Source organism: Myodes glareolus, chromosome 17 (genome assembly GCF_982192425.1).
Source record: "Myodes glareolus chromosome 17, mMyoGla1.1, whole genome shotgun sequence".
NCBI classification, from domain to species: Eukaryota; Metazoa; Chordata; class Mammalia; order Rodentia; family Cricetidae; genus Myodes; species Myodes glareolus.
Window position 1 is genome coordinate 24181481 of NC_142042.1, and position 21075 is coordinate 24202555.

Sequence of the window (21075 nt, forward strand, 5' to 3'; positions counted from 1 at the left end):
GAAACTATGTGATAGAGAAAGGATCAAAGATTTTGAACATTATTCTCATTTTTACTGGGTGGTAGTGGTCAATGTAAGCTTACCTCTGTGAGTTAGAGTGTCTTCACTTGTGAAATCGAGAATATAAAATGTCTCTAACCTTGGTATATGTCAAGACCTGATAAGGCCTATGATAGTGACTATTGAAAAAACTACCATATCCTTTATACTAAATAACTGCTTGAAGATCATGTCTTAGACTTTGCTCTACTGTTCCTGTCTTCCTCATCAACAACTACAAAGCATCCTGAACCATGTCCATGGCATCAGTGGACCTGCTTTGTGGTGATGCTCCAATCCATGTTATTGGTCCAGAGCTTGCTTCTGTGAGTTCTGCTTGCTTGTATTAAAGAAACTCAAACCCAATGTAAGTGAGCTAACTATCCCGCCCTCATGTTTCACCTCAAAACCTATCCTTTATTTTGATACATTTGACAAGCAAGCAGCCTGCAGATCTCCAGGGCTGTCTTTTCTTTCATTATTATTTCCAACACACAGGCAAGTTTCAATCTGTCCTACCTTCAAGCATCACTGTTGCTACATTCGGCTTCTAGTTCCTTCTCCACCTTTGTTATCTGCATATTCTGTCTTCTCTTTTAAGTGAGGTCACAGTAACTGAAGTGATTTATCTAAAAAGAAAACTAATTTTTCTACTTCTCAGAGTACGATCTTTTGGGGTTATAGCACCATATAGAATGTCTCACTTAGATCTTTAGGTTTGTCTGCATGCTAACTAGTTACCATAGTTTGCTTTCTATTGCTATGATAGACAACATGACCAGGGTGAGAGTACAGGATTTATTTGGCTTACAGTTTATGGTACATCATGAAGGGAAGTCAGGGTAGGAGCTCAAGGAGGCATGAACTGAAGGAAAAAACATTGAAGAACAATGGTTTGCTTTCCAAAGTTCAACTACCTTTGTTATACATCTCAGGCCTATCCATCCAAAGATATCATTGCACATAGTGGTGGATCAGATACCCCCACATCAATCATTAACCTAGAAAATACCTGACAAATTTGCCTATAGGACAGTTCTGATGGTGGTGTCTTCTCAACTGAGTTTCCTTCTTCCCAGTTGACCCACTTTGTAACAAGTTGATGAAAAATTAACCAGGACATTATTAAGGCCTACGGATGAAAAAAATGGCTCTTCAGGATGTCTCTTCTGGACAGACACAGCCCCGTCCTTTCTTCGGTCAATCCATGGGCAGACAGTTCATCTTTCAAGGCATCAGCTTAGCATCACTCCATGAGACCTGCTCTACTACCTCTTCTCCATGAAACCAATTGCTCTTTTAGTCTGACTTCTCTGATCTTTACACCTGCTTCTGTAACAGCTCTTATAGCTACCAATTCATTCCTGCCTTTAGATTGTGGTTTTAACTCTTGGTCTCAGTGCCTTAAAGGCACTGTATCTAATTATTCATGCTGTTGTTGATGTAGACACCAATCAATGGGAACTGATGCCACTATCACTTTGTGATCTAAGCAGTCTTTAGTGATGAGATTTACTTTCTCAAGAGGCTGAGAGAGCAGGCTCACAAGTTCGAGGCCTGCTTGTGAACTCAAAGCTCTCCTGGGTAACTAACTTAACAAGACCCTGTTTTAAAACTGAGAAATAGATAAATGAAAGGGGTTATAAATGCATCTCATCAGTGAAGTGAATGCCCAGCACTTAACTGTTAAATATATAATTTAATAATTGAATAAACACATTAAGGCACACAAGCAGAATTCTGAGAGGTCAGAAAAGAATTAGCCTGAATTTGGAAAATAACACAGAGGAAAGGATGTCATTCCATATCCAAACAGGATAGTAGCACTGAATGAGAAATGTGTTCCTATTTACAGAGATGCTGAGAGTCCAAAGCAAATCCCACATGGAAATATCCCAAAACAGGCTCTCCTTTGCAGTGTTTCCATATTCTCAACCCAACCCAGTAGCTGGAAGAAAATTCAGAGGCTACTGACATGTGCATTAAGTTGTCCTGGAAGAGGGGGCTTAGACTCAGAGCACAGTAGAAAAATCAAGAAAATATATAAGGCAAAATCTAAAGGTTTTCATAGATGCTAAATGCTTACCTGGTATGTGTCAAATGAAAATTCACTCAAGGATTATTTGTGGGCCATCTAAATCTGCACAAAATGGACAGTAAAGAGTTAAACGCAAAAGCTCTGAGATAGCATTTCTGCTGGCTTTCTCCAGGATTATGTTGTGCAGCCACTTAGCTGCTTCAGCAGAGACATGCTTTAAAGGGAAAGTGCAAGAACACTGGAAGGAAAGGTTCTGTCGTGTTTCCCAGGGGAGAAATGTGTTCCTGGCGGTGTTACGCAGAAGGCGGTCCTTTCCGACAAAATGGTGAGGACGAAAGGGGATAGATGCAAAGAAAATTAGGAGAGCCTGCATATAAATGCAAATAAACAAGTAGACACCCCAAGAGTAAAGATGCTAAGTAAGAAATGCCAACAGCACAGAGAGGTAAGTGAGCATCTCTGCAGAAGGGAGGCAGCATGACAAAGAAGGAAGGAGGAAACAGAACTAAAGTGAGATAATAAGGATTTACTGGAAAGGAGGCAGGGAGTGGCATCAGCCGGAAAATGGGGTATCTGCAGAGGCAATCTGTAGGTCTCCCACTAAACTCAGAACAACTGCCAGAGCCCTGGAACAGCATGTCTGCCAGAGTGGAAAGGCCCTCCTGGAAATGACAGGCTGCTCATAGAGCAGAGTGTGCAGAGGACAATGTAGGTGCGAAAGGAAAACAAGGAGATGACACGGGAAGATGAGAAGGCACAGCTTGCAACCCGTTCCAGCCAAATCAAGAACGATGTACTCCAAACAATTGTTTCCAAATGACTTTCATTAACCACACATGTACAAATTAATTCTTCACTAAACTGATTATCATTTTAACATTCTGTGTATACAGAAGTAGTTTCAGATAAATCAAATAGTTGATTAAGCTCCTAATCATGGGTAGCTCAAAATACTGTAGCCAGGTATTGTCAAAGGGAGGAATTCATGACTTCATAGATGCAAAAAAAAAAAGCATGTAAAACCATGTGACCTAGAGTCAGGAATATGAACTTCAGTGTCAGACAAACCATTATATCAATTTCTGCTCCAGTGCCAATAGTTATATAAACATGGTGTCAGCTTTAACTTGAGGACCCCTTCAGAGGCTTCACTGGAACCCCTTTGAAGCATAGATGGCTTTAGTTCTTTGTATATTTTGGAGATCAGCCCTCTGTCTGATGTGGGGTTGGTGAAGATTTTTTCCCACTCTGTAGTCTGCTGTTTTGTCTTGTCCATTTCCTTTGCTTTTCAGAAGCTTTTCAGTTTCAGGAGGTTTCATTTATTCATTGTTTTTCTCAGTGTCTGTGCTACTGGGGTTATATTTAGGAAGCGGTCTCCTGTGCTAATGTGTTCAAGTGTACTTCCCGCTTTCTCTTGTATAAAGTTCAGTGTGGCTGGCTTTATACTGAGGTCTTTAATCCATTTGGACTTGAGTTTTGTGCATGGTAATAGATATGGATCTACCTTCATTCTTCTACATGTTGATATCCAGTTCCTTATGCTTTTAGTTTTCCCAATGATCATCTCATCCACCAATATCACAAAACACAATAATTTTCCCAACCAGTACCACTTGTTAAAGATGCTTCATCAAAAGAACAAATAATCCAATTAAAAAATGGATTACAGACCTAAACAGAGAACTCTCAACAAAGGAATCTAAAAGGGCTGAAAGACACGTAAGGAAATGTTCAACATCCTTAGTCATTAGAGAAATGCAAATCAAAACAACTCTGAGATTCCATCTTACATCCATAAAACAACATAAGATGTCAACTTATGCTGATGAGAATGTGAGGTAAAGGGAACACTCCTGCATTGCTGGTGGGAGTGCAAGCTGGTACAGCCACTTTGGATATCAGTATAGCTATTTCTCAGAAAATTAGGAAACAACTTTCCTCAAGACCCAGCAATACCACTTTTGGGTATATATTCAAAGGATGCTCAACCGTGCCACAAGCACATTGTGTTCAACTATTTTCATAACAATATTGTTTGTCAGAACCTGAAAAACAACCTATATGCCCCCCGACCTATGGATAAGGAAAATGTGGTACATTTATACAATGGAATACTGCACAACAGAAAAAAAAATAACAACATCTTGAAATTTGCAGGCAAATGGATGAAGCTAGAAAACACCATTTTGAGTGAGGTAACCCAGACTCAGAAAGACAATTATTATATGTACTCACTCATAGGTGGTTTTTAAACATAAAGCAAAGAAAACCAGCCTACAAATCACAATCCCAGAGAACCTAAACAACAATGAAAATCCTAAGAGAGACATACATGGATCTAATCTACATGGGAAGTAGAAAAAGATCTCCTGAGTAAATTGGGAGCATGGGGACCTTGGGAGAGGGTTGAAAAGGACGGAAGTGGCAGGGAGGGAAGCAGAGCAAAATGTAGAGCTTAAAAAAAGAAAAAAAACATATGGCTAATTTGAGCGAACACAGTGCCCGGCACACATGTGTACGCATGTCCTAAACTATGAATTACACTAGAACTTACAGTTTACTTGATTTCCTTGAGGTGAAAAGGAAGCATGAAATGTTAATATCATACAGATTATAAACTAGTTCAGAGTTTTAAGTTCCTATCATTATTTCTAATTATTTATGATATTATACAATGTTATTTATATTATGATATGGAGGGGTTGATTTTGTTAAGTGGTTGACAATGACAATTTTTAGAGCATCAAGGATTTACATGTGTATGCTGGCATGCCATAGAAGTTCAAAACTTTATAGTAGCAGTAGATAAATACAGGCCATTATTTCTCAAATTAGTTATACATTAGTAAGTAATCTGTAGTGCCATGAAATATCAGCTATTTTAAGTCATATTTTCTTTTCTCTAAGGTCTCCTACTTGCTTTATTACAAAATATAGAATAATTAAGACAAAGTATATATTTGATTACACATTGTTATTTAATTTCAAAATAAAATAAAACTAAATACACCACATATAGGGTCTTAAAATTACAGGAAAGGAAATACTCAATATATTTTAATGATTTGTGACACTAGTTATATATATATATAACTATACATGTATATATATGCTATGTATATATACACACATGTAGTGTGTATGTGTGAAATATTAAAAGTATTCAAATTAAGTTAAAGACACCTATTTTATTAGTATATTAATTAATATTTATATTTACTATAACGTTTTCCACAGTTGCCGTCTCTTTTAGAACCTCATTACAACCTTGCAAAGTACCCAGGATGGGTGGCACTACCACCACCACTGCTTACAAGAAGGGACAGAGACCCGCAGGGCAAACAGCAACTGTGTATTACACTCTAACAGAATGAAATAAAGATACCAAGTAGTGATTTCATTTTCAAAAATGCTTACCATGGTGCTAATTTTTTAAATACTTTAACAACATGTATTTATTAGAATATACTGTATAAATCTACCAGTAATCGTTTTATTACTGATACTTTTTCCTCTAAATTGATGGTGTTTTTTCCAGGAAAGCTGTGGTGGGAAGAGGGGTGTGCTGCCCGGCTGGTTCTGAGGTAGGCGGGGCTCAACACTATTGTACAGCATGACATCTATCCCAGTAGCAAAAGAGAACGCCAAGTACCAACCCCAGCACACTTTTCTCTCAGCCCCTATTGCAATCAGATGAAACTTGAGGAGTGACTTCTGAAATAAGCAAGCCTCAATTTGTACTGAAAGTTGGATCTTTGGGAAGCAGACTCTGAGTGAAAGGAGAGTGTGTCAGGCGTGTGCTATGGAGTGTTCTTAGATCTGTCTTATGAAAGAGGAAATAAGACAGGAGTGAACAGGAAACCTGAAGTCACAGCTTATGCCCAGTGTCAACCTCCTCTAACTCCGTGGACAAATATATTTAAAAACCAAAATGACTAGGTCTCATATTTTCAAATTTTGTTTTCTTGAGTCATACAGTTTTTTAGAAATAAATTATGAAGGATCACGTTTATGACATCCTAATCGTGTTGTGCTTTAAGAGTTTTTCCATTTAAAAAATGTTTTAAAGTCTTAAACACATATTAATTCTTAAAAATATCAGAGTGAATAGGTGACTTGCTTTGATCACAATAATGGTATCTTAAGAATCAAGTGTAAGAAATTAAAACCTTAATGATTGATAATTTTAGCCTGACAAAAAATTTTTTATATATAATTGATGTGCCTCACTGAAAATTAATGGATTTTAAATACTGTATTAATGAGTTGGAGCAAAAACAAAACAAACTGCCTTTCCTATTCTCATCATCCACCACTTCCCAGCTACCTTATCCCCAACAAATAAAAAAGCAAGCAATGCCAACGTCTATTATTACATAAAGTGATGCATTTTCCTTAACTTTAAAGTGTCTGATTTTTGAGTAAGAACATTGTACTTTTCCTATTCTTTATTTCCATTTTCAATTTTGTTTGAATAATTATCCAGTTATAAGAGACTTATCAAAGCATCCCTATTTTATAGATATTAACACTAGGTCACAGAGAAATTATATTAGCTGAGTCATTCAGTTGAAAAATGGCAGAGTTGCTGTTTGAATATTATCATAGCATTGTGCTAAGGGATACCCAGAATTGTCAAAGATATTTCTTCTAATACAAGTTAGGATCAAGGATCAACAGGGGGAAAAAAGGTCAGTTGCAGAAAAGGAAAGCAAATTATCTTTTAAGCAGAAGATTTTATACCATCTGAATAGAAACTAGAGTACACTACAAGCTTTTTTCTTTTTTGAATGGGTAAACTGTAGACATAATTATGGTAAGAACATCACTAATGTGAGGGATTTTTTTTAATCCAATTGGAGTGTTTTTTGGTTTGAGTAAGTACTGATAATCAATTTAGGAGTGAGAAGTTCATAAGGTCAAACTTGCTAAAAAGTCCATAGCTAACAAATGACCAATCAGTAACTACATGTGACCAGGCTATTTGATTTCTAGACCTGTGCTCACAGTCCTTGAGCCATCTGTGTTCCTAATTATTATATAACTAATATACTTACTAAATGACAACAACTATAGCTTCTATATCATGTCATATTTTACTGACTTCCTAACTACTGTCCTTCTACACCCACCTCTCTAGATGAAAGTTTCTGTCCCTACTGGTACTGCAGTCATTCAGTTCCAAGTAAACACATAGAGGCATATGTTAATTATAATTTATTTGGCCTATTGCTCAGGATTTATTACTAACTAGCTCTTACAACTTAGATTAATCCATAATTCTTATCTATGTTTAGTCACATGACTTAGTATCTTTTTTCAGTAAGGTATTCTCATCTTGCTTCCTCTGCATCTGGCTTATGACTGCGTCTCTGCCTTTCCCAGAATTCTCCTAGTCTGATCGCCCTGCCTATGCTTCCTGTCTGCTACTAGCCAATCAGCATTTTATTAAACCAATACAAGTTGACAAATCTTTACAGTGTACAAGGGCATTATCCACAGCACACCTCCACATCTATTCCCACTGGACACCCATATCCAGTGATTGAGCGTGACTCTCTTCCAATGTAAAACTTGAGTTGGCAAAGCACTCCAGTGGCTTAACCAAATCTCTATTATTTGTACTATGTCTTAAACTCTTTCTACTTGATTCTGCTATCTCTTTTTTCTTTCCTCTTTCTTTCTCTCTCTCTTTTTATCTTCCTGTTATAATCACAACTGTCAAATTTATAATCCGAAACTGCTTTTGCTTCCTACTTTCTCTCTCCAATGAATCTCTCACATCTCTAACCCATCTTTGGCATCTGTTTCTCTGGGGACCCAACTAACTTGAGTGGTATGAGATGAGAGTGAGTTGAGGGGAAAAAAATCTTAAATGTGGGGTAGCTTTGCTCACAAACCACTTATTTTAACAGAGACACAGTCAGAGTGCATGGTACCAGTCACAGTAGCTAAGGTAGTCCAGTGTGTTAATAGGTGATTTTGGGAGGAGGCTGCTCATTTTTCCCAGATGCCTCAACGTGAAATAATCATTTAGAAACTATATTATTTGCAACATTGTTTGGCCAATAGCTTAAGTGTATTTCTAACCAGCTCTTATTAACAGATTTCTATTAATCTGTATATTGCCACATGGCTGTGGCTTACCAGCAAGGTTCTAGTGCATCTGTCTCCTGTGGGCAACTACATGGCTTTGTACTGATTGCCAAATCTCTCTCTCTCTCTCTCTCTCTCTCTCTCTCTCTCCATATATATATATATATATATATATATATATATATATATATATATATATATATATATATCTTTCAGCCTGGATTTACTCTGTTAAGCCATTGGCCAAAAGCAGCCTCTTTATTAACCAGTAGCAATAAAACATTTTCACAGCATCCATCACCTCCCACATCACCTCTTCATTTCTCTAAATAAAAAGGAAGGTTTTAACTTTAACATAGCAAGATTACATGTAACAAAACAGTTATCAAGCAAGAACTACAGTTACAACAGTTATATCTACTTTACCTTTTATCATAACAAAGGAAAACTATGATTATAACTTATAATGTGGCCACCTAAATCCACTTAAAGACCAAAGAGAGCTTAAAAAGCAATTCTAGACATAAAAACCAGAGTTTAATGCACCTTCTTGTTCTGTTTGTTGGTGGAAAGCAGAGATGTGACTCCTTTAAGAGGTTTCCTGACTCAGCTTTAGTAGGAAAAACTACAAAATGTGGCTTCTTTAAAAATGGCAGCTTCCTAGTTCACCAGCATAAATGACTCTGACTCTTTTGGGAGGTCTGGCTATGGAGCATTTAAATGGGATTTGAGAGAAGACTGCTACAACTTGCTTAATGACAACATAGACCCACTGTATGCAAAACATGACTGTGCCATGTTAGACTGGGCAAGGCCAAAAGGCAGGATCAAAGAGTTGGTCCTAGCCATGCCAGCTTAACAATAAAAAACAAAAAGGGCATGTCTGGTCAGAAAATAATTACATACACACAATAAAGACAGATTCAGATTTTTAAAAAAGACCTCTAAATTGGTCACAGTATTGGATAAATGTATGTAGGCTTGGAAGAGAGAAGAAGAAGAATATAGAGTGTTATAAAAAGAAGTGAATCATTTTCAAAAAACCAAAATCCTTAAAGAGACAGAGTACAGACACTCATAGATTAAAGAAAAATAAGGCATGTAAAGATGGGATATACACAGAGAGTCTGGATTATGTATATTATTGTGTTTTCTTTGAATTTTTTTGACTGTGAAGGAGCTAAGTACAGAGAGACATTTCATTGTATGAACTGCTAAGCTAAACCAACATATTTATTTTAAAGGTATCTTTAAAATAAGGTCTAAGAATTTGTAGCATTGGAAAAGAGGTTCTTTTTTTGTTTCCACAAAAGATGAGAATCTGTGGAGTCCGTCCAGATTAATGTGGTTTGATGAACTAAGACACCCCCAATAAGTCACTGTGAACACCCAAAAATACTTCACCCAGCAAAAAAGCAGGAAGCATTTTGGAGAGAACTATGCCAAATTCCCTAAATGATTCTTTATAAATGTTTGTTTACATTTAGAATGGGATGTGTTATAGAGATGGATACTTTGCATTGGTATGGGTCTTGGTTTATTAATACAAATTTAAGATCAATTTTGTTATATATATTTATGCCCTTGATTAAGGTATTGTGTTGGTGCAGTTCATTTGAAAATGTAATGTATAGTTAAGAAATATAGATTAATAGATAATCATTTATAATGGGCAAACTTGTAGTCATGTTAGTTAGGTTTTCTAGTTGTACAAAGATATATTTCAGATGGATAGATATTCTTCAAATCTTTCAGACTACACAATATGGCATTTAAAATGTTTGTTAGAACTTAGAACTTTTCATGACAGTGAGACACATCTGCTCCTGGCAGCACCCATCTACTTCAAGAGGATGATGGACATCGAAAAGGCTTCTCATGGAGTTTGTTAGCCATTTGGGCAAGAAACTTCTCTTTCCTGAACTGCTTGACTGGACTTGCAGGACCCACAGGAAAATGACTGCTGCAGTTGTCTAAAAAAGGTGAGACAGTCCTTTGGGATTCTAGCTTCATGAAAGGGTCTGCCAGACATTTTGCAGGACACAGAAGAAAGTGACTGACAAACTATCAATGAAGGTGGAGCTGTCTGCAAAACTTCTTATTTCATGGAAAAGTCTGCCATTAGGCTGAAGATGGGTGCCCAGAACATTACAGCAGAACTTTGGGTGACTGTTCAGGCAGTGAGATGTCTCTGCCAATTCCAGAGTTTTGGAAGTCGCTTACAATGCACTTCCTGTTTACTTAGGTAATATTATATCCTTCTGGAGTCTTTGATGAAGTTAAAGAATAGTTAAAGTTTTCCTTAGTTATGATAAAAGATAAAGTAGATATAAATATTGTAACTATAATTGATACCTGTTTTGTTATATGTACTTTTACTATGTTAAAGTTAAAACCTTCCTTTTTATTTAAACAGAAAAGAGGAAATGGTGTGGGAAGTCCGTATGTATATGTGTTGCTTTTATTGGTTGAGAGAGAGAGAGAGAGAGAGAGAGAGAGAGAGAGAGAGAGAGAGAGAGGAGAGTAGATGGAGTCAGTGAGATGCCATGTAGCCGCCAGAGGAGAAAGACATGAGCCACCAGCTGGAACCTTGATTATAGGCCACAAGCCTTGTGGTAAAATATAAAATAATGGAAATGGGTTAATTTAAGATGTAAGAGCTAGCCAATAAAAAGTGTGAGATAATAGGCCAAGCAGTGTTGTAATTAAAAAGTGTGAGCTAATAGGCCAAGCAGTGCTGTAATTAATATAGTTTCTGAGTGGTTATTTCAGGTCTGGGCAGGCAGGAAATGAGCAAACGACCTTCCACAAACAGGTGATAGTCTGCTCTGCAGGTGTCATGGCCCAGGCAATTGAAAGACAGAGGAGCTGGCTTGTTAATGTTACACTATATTGACACTAGCAGTCTGCAGAGGCTGAGAAACTGAGACCCATTAACAACAAGTTCATAAATGTGAGAGCCAGAGGGGTCCTTCAAAACTTGCCCCAAACTGTGTTCTGAATATAAGAGCAGCTTGATTTAACAGTGGACCCACGATCTAAAAGACTCAAACTTCAGAGACTTTATAACATTCACCGAAAGCAGATTTGCTGTGTTGAACTCAGAGGTCAGCTTTGGAAAACCTAGGATCAGTCCTTAAAGATGGGACGAGAAAATACAGATGAAAGTTCTGAAGGCTTGGGGCTTTTGTGCAATCATCTAATCCTTCAGAATTTGGAAAGGAGGTTTACCACAAATATCACTAGTGAATGCTGCAGAGGACCCTTGCAGCATTACCTTTATACACATCTTTTCAACTTCAAGTGCCAAAACTAAATTCAGTTCCAACATCACCTAGCCGCCAGTTACTGGGCTTGGTAAAAGGGAAGAGATTTTCCAATGGACTTTCAAATATTAGTTGCCGTATACCAGAAGAGAACAGGAAGTAGCCTTTGGGTTGTTTTTCCCCCTTGGGTTATTTAACAAAGTACTTACTCAAAAGGGCTGGGAAGTAAAAATAGATGAGAAAAAATATAACAATTTGGGAATATTTTCTCCATACCTAATTTTCTTCCAATTTAACACTCTAAAAGAGTCTTCAAGTGACAGGCACGTTTGTTACTCTTAAAAATCAGCTTTGACAGCTTTCCCAAGGAGCAGCACAATACTCTTCCAACCGAATCTTCCATCCTACATGCTCTATTTGCACAGGTCAGCCACGATCACGCTCTGAAGAATCCCCTACTTTACCTTGTTTCTGATGATATGATTTTCCTCGCATTTCTAATCCCATAATAATATTTGCTTCAAAGTGGATTTACATGAACCTCAAAAGTAAATACACCCACAGATTTTATAGAAACAATATTGGGAAGAAGACCTGGAAATGATAGTATACCTTGAAGGCCAGAAAGAGAAAACATTTCTTACTTAACCCAGAGAGAAAAGTGGTGAAGGTGTAAGTTTGGTGTTTAGCATAAATAAAAACTTTGTCATTAGAATAGTTTTGGATTGACTGTATGGACTAAAATGATTTAGAAACAAAGAGTTTAGAAAGTTGTTTAAAACTTCAAAATTCGAGGTATTGACACATGCATCTTTGTGTTAATGGAGAAGATAGTCACACTGAAAAACTTAAGACAATGGCATATAACTAAGACAAATAATTTTTTTCATGTTATTCTAAAGCCTAAATGGGGTTTCTGCCATTCGGCTCTATCAGCAGGTTTAGGTGATATATGAGGGGAGGCAAAGGTACATATAAGTCAAGGTGGTGTAAACTGCTTTAAGTGGTTAACGTATCTGTAAACAAAATTCTGGAACCATGAATCTATTGATGCCAGAACTATTGCTAAGGAATAATTAGAGTCCCATTTGCCACTATAGGATAAGGCATTTATAACACTAAATTCCAGGGCAGATTGGGATCTCAGGAGAAAAGCTTCTTTCAAAGTTGGTAAACCAAGTTTGTTTAGTTCATATTTTTTCTAGAAATAGGAGTTTGCTTATAAGATAAAAAAAATATATATTTTATCAACCATTCCATTGTAGAGAAAGCTAAATTAAGTCATGCTTGTAAGAAGAGCCTCCAAAACAAACAGATGAGACTTATTCCAAGGAATATTTATATACTGTCTACTTTTCCCAATGAAATATGAGAAGTAAAATAGTTTGTGAGATTATTTAGTGTTTGCAGGACATAAACTAGTTGTCTCTAGGGAGTTGTTCATTTAGAAATGAATAGAACATGAGATGATTCACAGAGCTGGTTTTCTCCTTCTAAAGAAGCAGTGTTTAAACACTGTAGAAGGAGCAGTGGGTGGCTTCCCGGCGCCAGCCTCCCGACTAGCTTTACCCGAAATAATTACACAGAAACTGTATTCTTTTAAACACTGCCTGGCCCATTAGCTGTATCCTCTTATTGGCTAACTCTCACATCTTGACTAACCCATATCTAATAATCTGTGTGTCACCACGAAGTGGTGGCTTACCAGGAAGATTCTAACCCACCTCCATCTCGGAGAGGAGAGCCATGGTATCTGCCTGCCTCTGCTTTCTTTCTCCCACAGTTCTGTTCCGTCTACTCCACCCACCTAAGGGCTGGCCTATCAAAAAGGCCAAGGCAGTGTCTTAATTAACCAATGACAGTAACACATAGACAGAAGACCTTCCTCCATCATTTCCACGTTGGGTGCCACTCTGTTGAAAGGAGCAGCAAGCTGTGTTCCCACCTGGATCCTGGCTAGCTTACCCCCGAAATAATTACACGGAAACTGTATTCATTTAAACACTGCCTGGACCATTATCCGTAGCATCTTACTGGCTAACTCTCTCATATTGATTCAACCCATTTCTAATAATCTGTATCTCACCACGAGGTTGTGGCTTACCAGGAAATATTCAGCATGTCGGACCTGGCAGCTTCATGGTGGGCGACTCTCCTGACTCTGTTTTCTTCCTCCCAGAATTCAGTTCTGTCTTTCCCGCCTACCTATGTTCTTACCTATCAGGCCAAGCAGTTTCTTTATTAACCAATGAAAGTAACACATAGACAGATAACCTTCCTACATCAAAACACTGATTCAGCATGATAGTTTAGTAAAGGTTATGGATCAATAAAATCAGGAGTGAACTGGGTGTGGAGGCATCTGGAGGATAAGTAAGAAGATGGCAACTTCTAAGCCACCACAGGCTACACAGTGAAACCCTGTTTCCCAAACAAGAGTAAAACAAACACACAAATAAACAAATAATGAAATATAAACAAAAGCAGTCTGAGCCGTCCAACTTTAACTTGTATTCTTTACAAGAGAACGTGAGCAAAGACGGCAAGATCAGAGAGAACCTTCATCCCACGATGGATGGCAATACAGATGGAGACCCACATTGGAGCACCGGACTGAGGCCCCCAAGGTCCAAATGAGGAGCAGAAGGACGAAGAAAATGAAAAAGAAAATAAGGACTGCGAGGGATGTGATCACCCACTGATACAAGGGGCCAGATCTAATGAGAGTTTACCAAGGCCAATTGGACTGGGACTGAACGAGGACGCAATCCAACCAAATTCTCTGCATGTGGCCAGATTCTCTGAATGTGGCTGGCCGGAGTCTTTCTGAAAAGCCATTGACAATGGCACTGGGACTTCTTTCCTCTGCATATACTGGATTTTGCGGATCCAGTCCATCTGGACACTCACCTTCCTGGACCTGGAGGGAGGGGGGAGGAACTTGAACTTCCCACTGGGCAGGAAACCCTGACTGCTCTTAGGGATGGAGAGGGAGGAGGAGAGGGAGTGGGGGGAGTGGGAGGGTGGTGGGAGGAGGGGCGGAAATGGAAACTTTTATAATTTAATAAAATTACAAAAAAAAGAAAAGAAAATAATCTAATCACTTTACTCAATTAATCAGTTAGGATTTCTCATGTGTAAATCTATCAATGTTATCAATGATATAAACATGAAAGCCTTGGCTTTAGAATGAATAACACTACCTCTTTAAAATTAGTATCCATATAGCTGTGTACTCATAATTCACTAATATCTCAAAAGGACAAATAACTAAAGAATTTGTAAATATGGGTACAGACACAGTATTTACAGTATTAAGCCTAAGGATTTATCTTAAGAGGTAGCACAGTTTTATGGCCACTCCAATATACAAATGACAAAGTTTTCTACAAATATGTTTATTTATAGGTCATTTGAAACAATAATTAAAAATAAATAAATAAAAGTGAAGAAAAACCGCATGTAGTTTTAGGTTTCACACCAATGTCTTTGTGTCAGATTTTTTTTCACACCAATACTCTTAATAAAGCTCTATCTGTTTTAGTCACTCATTGTTTCTTACTATTCAAATTTAAAGAGAAACCTAACTCAAATTTTTATAAATCATTATTTGTTAGCATTGTTTGTTTAGGAATTTCATTTTGAACATATACATTTTAATTCCTCTACTTGTCTATTTTAGTTAAAAAGATTGAATTATATGTACTTTTTTCATAGTTTTCCTTCTAAATTAAAGAATGAGAAATGCTGGATAGAAAACATATCTATATGGGGCAAATACACACTATTAGTTGAATTTTTCTATTCGAATGTTTGTACATAAGGCAACAAATGGAACATGGGTTCCAACAATTGGGGACACTGTTTTCTATATCTAGAATATCCCAGGCCTCTATTACTGCACCCTTACTTCTTCCTTTACCTAACAGATGCATATGCTGAGTGAGACCTTGTGGGTTTCCATTTCTCCATGTAAGAGGCAGGGACCTTGTTTTTTCTGTCCCTACACTCCTTCCTAAGTTAAGGACTCTTCATGTGCCTCTGAACATTGATTCTCCTCTTTTCCCAGTCTGGTTAACAAGGGGGGTCCATTCCCTTGAATCAGTAATGCAAGGACAAGGACAAGTGCCACATATGCCAAGCCAAACCAGGGTATTTTTGTCCCACCCTCTCTATGAAATCACTGGAAAATGAGACCCTCTCTTGGTGCTGAGCAGTCAAAGTGGTATTACAGGAGATGTCTACCTCGATTGATGGAGGTTTGTAGCTTGTCACTTCCTGAGCACAACTATTTAGGCTAATTTGTGTTGAACGAAAGAAGACAGTGAAATGATACTGACACAAATTTTAGAAGAACCACAGCCACGTCTGCAAAGCCTCGTTCATCAAGAGTTTGCTCATACTGTAAAGTAGCATAAAATCAAATGCTTTCCTTGTGTCTTTATAGCTTAATTGACAGCTGTCATTCAAACAAGCCACACATGCCAGGATGGCTAAACATTAATTAAAAGGGACTTGAATTGACAAAGAAATTGGTATCTTTATTTTCTGAAGAGATTCCAAAATACACCTTTTAAGTTAGTACTGCCTTTAAAATACTTACAAATGGCCTTCCACCTGACATGAAGTTGGCCTCGCATGCTTGTGCCTATCAAGTAGGTACAGTTGTCTCAAAGCCCCTCTTATATACAGCATTTGTCCCTGCTCTTGTCTGTTTGTGCAATTTCTACCTACAGATCTGTCTTCATGGCCACAAGTCCTTCTTTTCTCACCGGTATCAAACTGACTGACGCGGTCAGTGCAGGCACACTTCATCTTCACCATGGGCTTTGTTTATGGAGGGTCCTGATCTCTGTTGACATCACTAAGGCCCACCTGATTCTCTTATGTAGTCTTGATCTCTGCTGACATCACTAAGGTCCACTCGATTCTCTCACATAGCCCTGACCTCTGAGGACATCACTAAGGTCCACCTGATTCTCTCACATAGTCCTGATCTGTGCTGACATCATCAATTAAACATTGGGTGCTGCCCACCTTTTCAACGACAGTGCATGCTGAGCTCCTTTTCATCATGGTAAGGGTGACCCTCATCTTTCTGAGTTAGTGACTTGTTAGGTTTCTTTCATTAGATGTCTCTAGAGGTTCAAGAATTTGTCAGGGTTCTTTTTCTTGTAAACTCGACAATTGTATCATTCTGATGCTTTGCATTCCCAAATAAAAACTGTTAAGTTTTCTTGGTAGAATTTAGATTTTTTACCTTCTCAGTGAAGAGCATACATTGAGCTGGGTGGTACCAACAGTCACATTTCACTTTTGTCATTCTTTCCAACTTTGTCTTAAAGCAAGATTAGTGGAACACACTTGATATTGTGATCTATGCCTTTATTATTATCAAATAATACCATAAAATTGGAAAGGGACCATTTTTGTTTCTAAAATAAGAATTTGTCTTAAACATGGGGTGATTAAGTTCAAGATGTAAATACAATGAAAGCAGAAAGAAAATCTTTGGTATCATCATACTCAGTGGTTCTATGATGAAACAGCAAATGTAATGAAAAAAAATCTATGTAAAAATATTGTTAAAGTTAGTGGTTAAGGCCTAGTTTGTGACTTTGGTGGTCTTTTGTTAGTTTTCTGAAAGCAACTCATTTTCTGTAAAAAAAAATATCATTTGCTTGTGTTCTATATAAACAACATCAGTACAGATTTCTATAAGGAAGTAGGTTGACTATAACAGATAGAATATTGCTGGAAAGCTAATCAAATTGATTGCAAATAATAATCTTCATCTCAGAAACTGTGTTCACTAAGCCCTAGCCATAGGTAGAAGGGATCGCACGTGCCTGTTTGTTGTGTGTGTTTATGCATATACATGGCTAATTAATAAAAATGAATCTTCTGAGTTAACCAAATTGAGTTATCAATTATAAAGAAATTAATGACTCTATTAGGATTCCAACCAAGGTCTCAGTTTCTCTGCCTCCTCCTCCTGCTGCTTTCTTATTCATTAACCCTTCAATGAAGCACTCATCCTGAAGACGTCTCCTTCCTTCTCCCTTACTGCCTTCACTCCCTCTATTTTCCTTTTGTTTTTGTTATCCACTGTTAGTGCTTCATTGATTTTTTTCCCTTTCATTCATATCTTCTGCTAGTTCCCTTTGCTGCTTATCTTGTCCTACTTCTCATATCCTCTGATCCTAATTTTCTCTCATAAACTCTCCATTCATTCTCAATGTGATGAACATACGGGGGAAAGGCATGTCACCACCTTGATCGCACGCACTGATTAAGCACAACATCTTTAGCTTCCCTCATCGCTGTTTAAATGCTGGGCACATGACCTCACTCAGGCCACAAGGATCTACCAAAAAAGAATTGTTGAATTGCTACTGAAAATGAGAGGGATGAAAATTATCAATATTCAGGAATTTCTATAAATGGAAAATTAACCACAGAGATTTTAGAAGCCACAGTGTAAACAAGAGAGGATTAAAAACAAAACTGAAATAACTGGAAGAATGGGAGCAAAATGCAGTGTGTGGCTTCTGCTTTAGCCTTTCTGCAACACTTTCCATCTCAGAAATAACCTCCCCTCTGTCAGTTTAACTTCTTGTCCAGGATGCACTTCCTCTCTTCTAATATTCTAGACTGCCTGTTCTTATAGGAACCATTTCATCTTTAATAAGTAAGGAAGGGTGGGTATATGAAATGTAATCATATCTTTGGATTCTACAGCTCACGTAGAGACTGGCATAGTAGAAAACACAGCTGTGGAGATACACATATCTTAATCTTTAGAATGCAATTATTTTTTTTGTTTTTGATGTATAACTTCATTGTAAATTACCCTTTGTCCATACGTATTCACAGAGGGGATTTGTGTTCTGGTTACTTCATTTCTATGGAAATGCCCTTTCAAACAGCAGATTTTCCTATCAAAACCCATCTCCCCACAAGTCTCTGAAGAAATTAGTAAGTAATCTACTATGTTAAGCCTATTTGTTACTTTTTTATAAAGTAATCAGATGACATAATCGCAAGCATATAAGTGTCAAAGCTATGAAGAGCAATTGTTCGAGGACCACTATTGTAGCATCACTGGAAGACAATTCCTGATAGTTTCTCCCTTAAAGTTTATGAAGTGAGATATATAGAGCTCATACCATGAACAAAATACAAATTCATTTTTCAATTCCAATCAACACCTTAGAGTTTACTTTCTGGCAGCCTCCGTCGAGACAACTACCGCATGCTAATTTACAACTACTTGGTGTACATGACAACCACAGAAGGTCGCACAACTTAATGTAATTTCTGTCTATTAAAGACATAAGAGGATCAAAGGGCTTCCAAAAGTCTCAATCAGAAGGTTTATTTGCCTATTTTGTATTAATTTCAACTAAAAACACAAGGGAGGTACACATAGACTGTGATTTGGAGGATATAAATGTACAATATTGGCAATGTATATAATGATTACTGACAAGAATTAATCATCACTCTTCCTTCCATATACAGAGCAGTCAGAACAGACAGAACAGAGTGGATAGACACAGAAGCTGTGTAAAAGGTCAAAAAAGCGAAAGCCTATTGTCTGGTATGACTTAAAGCACCTCCGTCAGTCTCGTGCCCCGTGCCTTTAACACCATTTTAAGAGCTTGGTCACGTGTACTCTGGTTTCTCGGGCTCACAATTTTTGTTACATTGTGGGAATAAACCACATAATTCAGTGTATAAACTACCTTTACATGTTTCTCTGAACATTTATTTATGTGATGTTTTTCTTAACGATGGAACCTGTCGGCAAGCATCAGCTGTTTTATAGGTCTCCCAACTGTGTATTTTCTTTAAACTCCTTAACAACTTCATATTCTTGACTTTTTGTTGAGCAATCAGGGAACCAAGTATTTCTCTGTTTGTCATAGTTGTTTTCTTGTTCTGGATGTAGAGGTTCTTGGGATTACGGTGGGCTAGGACTAATGGTCCTCTATTTCTTTGAAGGATTTCTTTTGGAGGATTTGGAGGAATTTGGTCCACAGAACTACAGTGACAAGGATGTACGTGTATCCTACGGAAACTTCTTTAAAATGGTGGCTTCAGAGCCTAAAGAAGGGTGACCGCTTTCTCTTCAAATACAAAATACAAGTCCTTATGTTTTCATTATACTCCCTGGAATGAATTTTAACTCCTGGTAAAAATGTTTATAATTAACTCTGTAGAGAATGGCAGCATAGAAACTAGAGTGAAAATTAATGAAAAATGTATACTGCAGTATTTTTATCATTATGAGACAACTTTTACATTGTAATGGATCATTTGGGCAAATCCTTTTTTGGGACTGGAAGTAAACAAAGACTAATCTCAATTTTCAGTATCATCTACCCACTTTCTGTTCCAGTCCCCAGAGATATCAAATAAATAATAAGAATATCATTTTAAGGGATGGCCAACAAGGAATATAAGCACAGAAGATGAATTGTGAAGTCAAATTCAGTACAATTGTGCTTATTTTTTAAAAACAGCAGTTATGACATTCAACTTGTACACAATGTGCCTATGCGTTAGAGATAAGATTTGCATATGTAATTAATTATAATTATGTGTGGATAAATATTTATTGATAAAGTGTACAAATTTTGCATGTGATAGAGAGTTGATTGAAATAACAAAAGGACAAAGGAATGAGTCCCAGAGAAGGGAGGTTAACCCAAACTATTTACTGCTGTTCGTCCCTTGGATTTCCATTTGTTCTCTAGCCTTATCAATCTAGGATCTTGATCCTCAATTAAAAAGCTGGATAGAATTTTTTAAAAAACGCAATTATCATAGGAGAGTCCCAGACCAACCCCTAAGCCCCTTCTTCCAGATCACTCACACTCCCCCCTTCAATAGCCAGGCAGGCTCTTCTTTGTAAATACAATTTCTACCTCCAACCTATGAATCTACCTTGACCGTTCAGCCATATTATCAAAATTAGTATGTTTAAAACAAACTATAACTCCCCTCATGTCGGCAAATGCTGACTTCACTTTTCTAGCTATTTATGTTAAAATCCAGAAGTCATTACTCATTCTTCTCTTTTTAACCTATGTAACTCTTTGTATGTCTACAGGTCCTATTGCCTTTATTCTGTGTTATAAACTGAACTAGTCTGATTTTACGATCTTCACTATCCTTATCCTGATTCCACATTAAATCAGCATTACATTGACTTTAGGTTGCTGCCCTTCCTACAACTTTAACCATCTATAGTGTAAAACTCATGGATAGTTCTTGGGATTTCACCTTATCATCAGTGGCTTTCCATCAGTTCTTTTGGCAAATCCCCAGTGTGATCTACAAGGTCCCTGTAATCATCCCCTGTCTCTTCTAAGGACCAGACACTTGACATTCTCATGCTCTTAATATTTACAAGATAGGTTTTTCTTCTCAGCACAGGAGAATATCTTCATACTATTCTTAATGCCTAGACTGTTCTATTTCTACCTGGTACTAACTTTATTCTTCAAAGCTACAAATCAAGTCACCTATCAATATTTAGATGTACATTTAAACTTCAAAATAAATACCTTAACAGAACATAAATATACCAGTTATTTGAGTGATGTGAAGGTAATACATCTGGAGAGT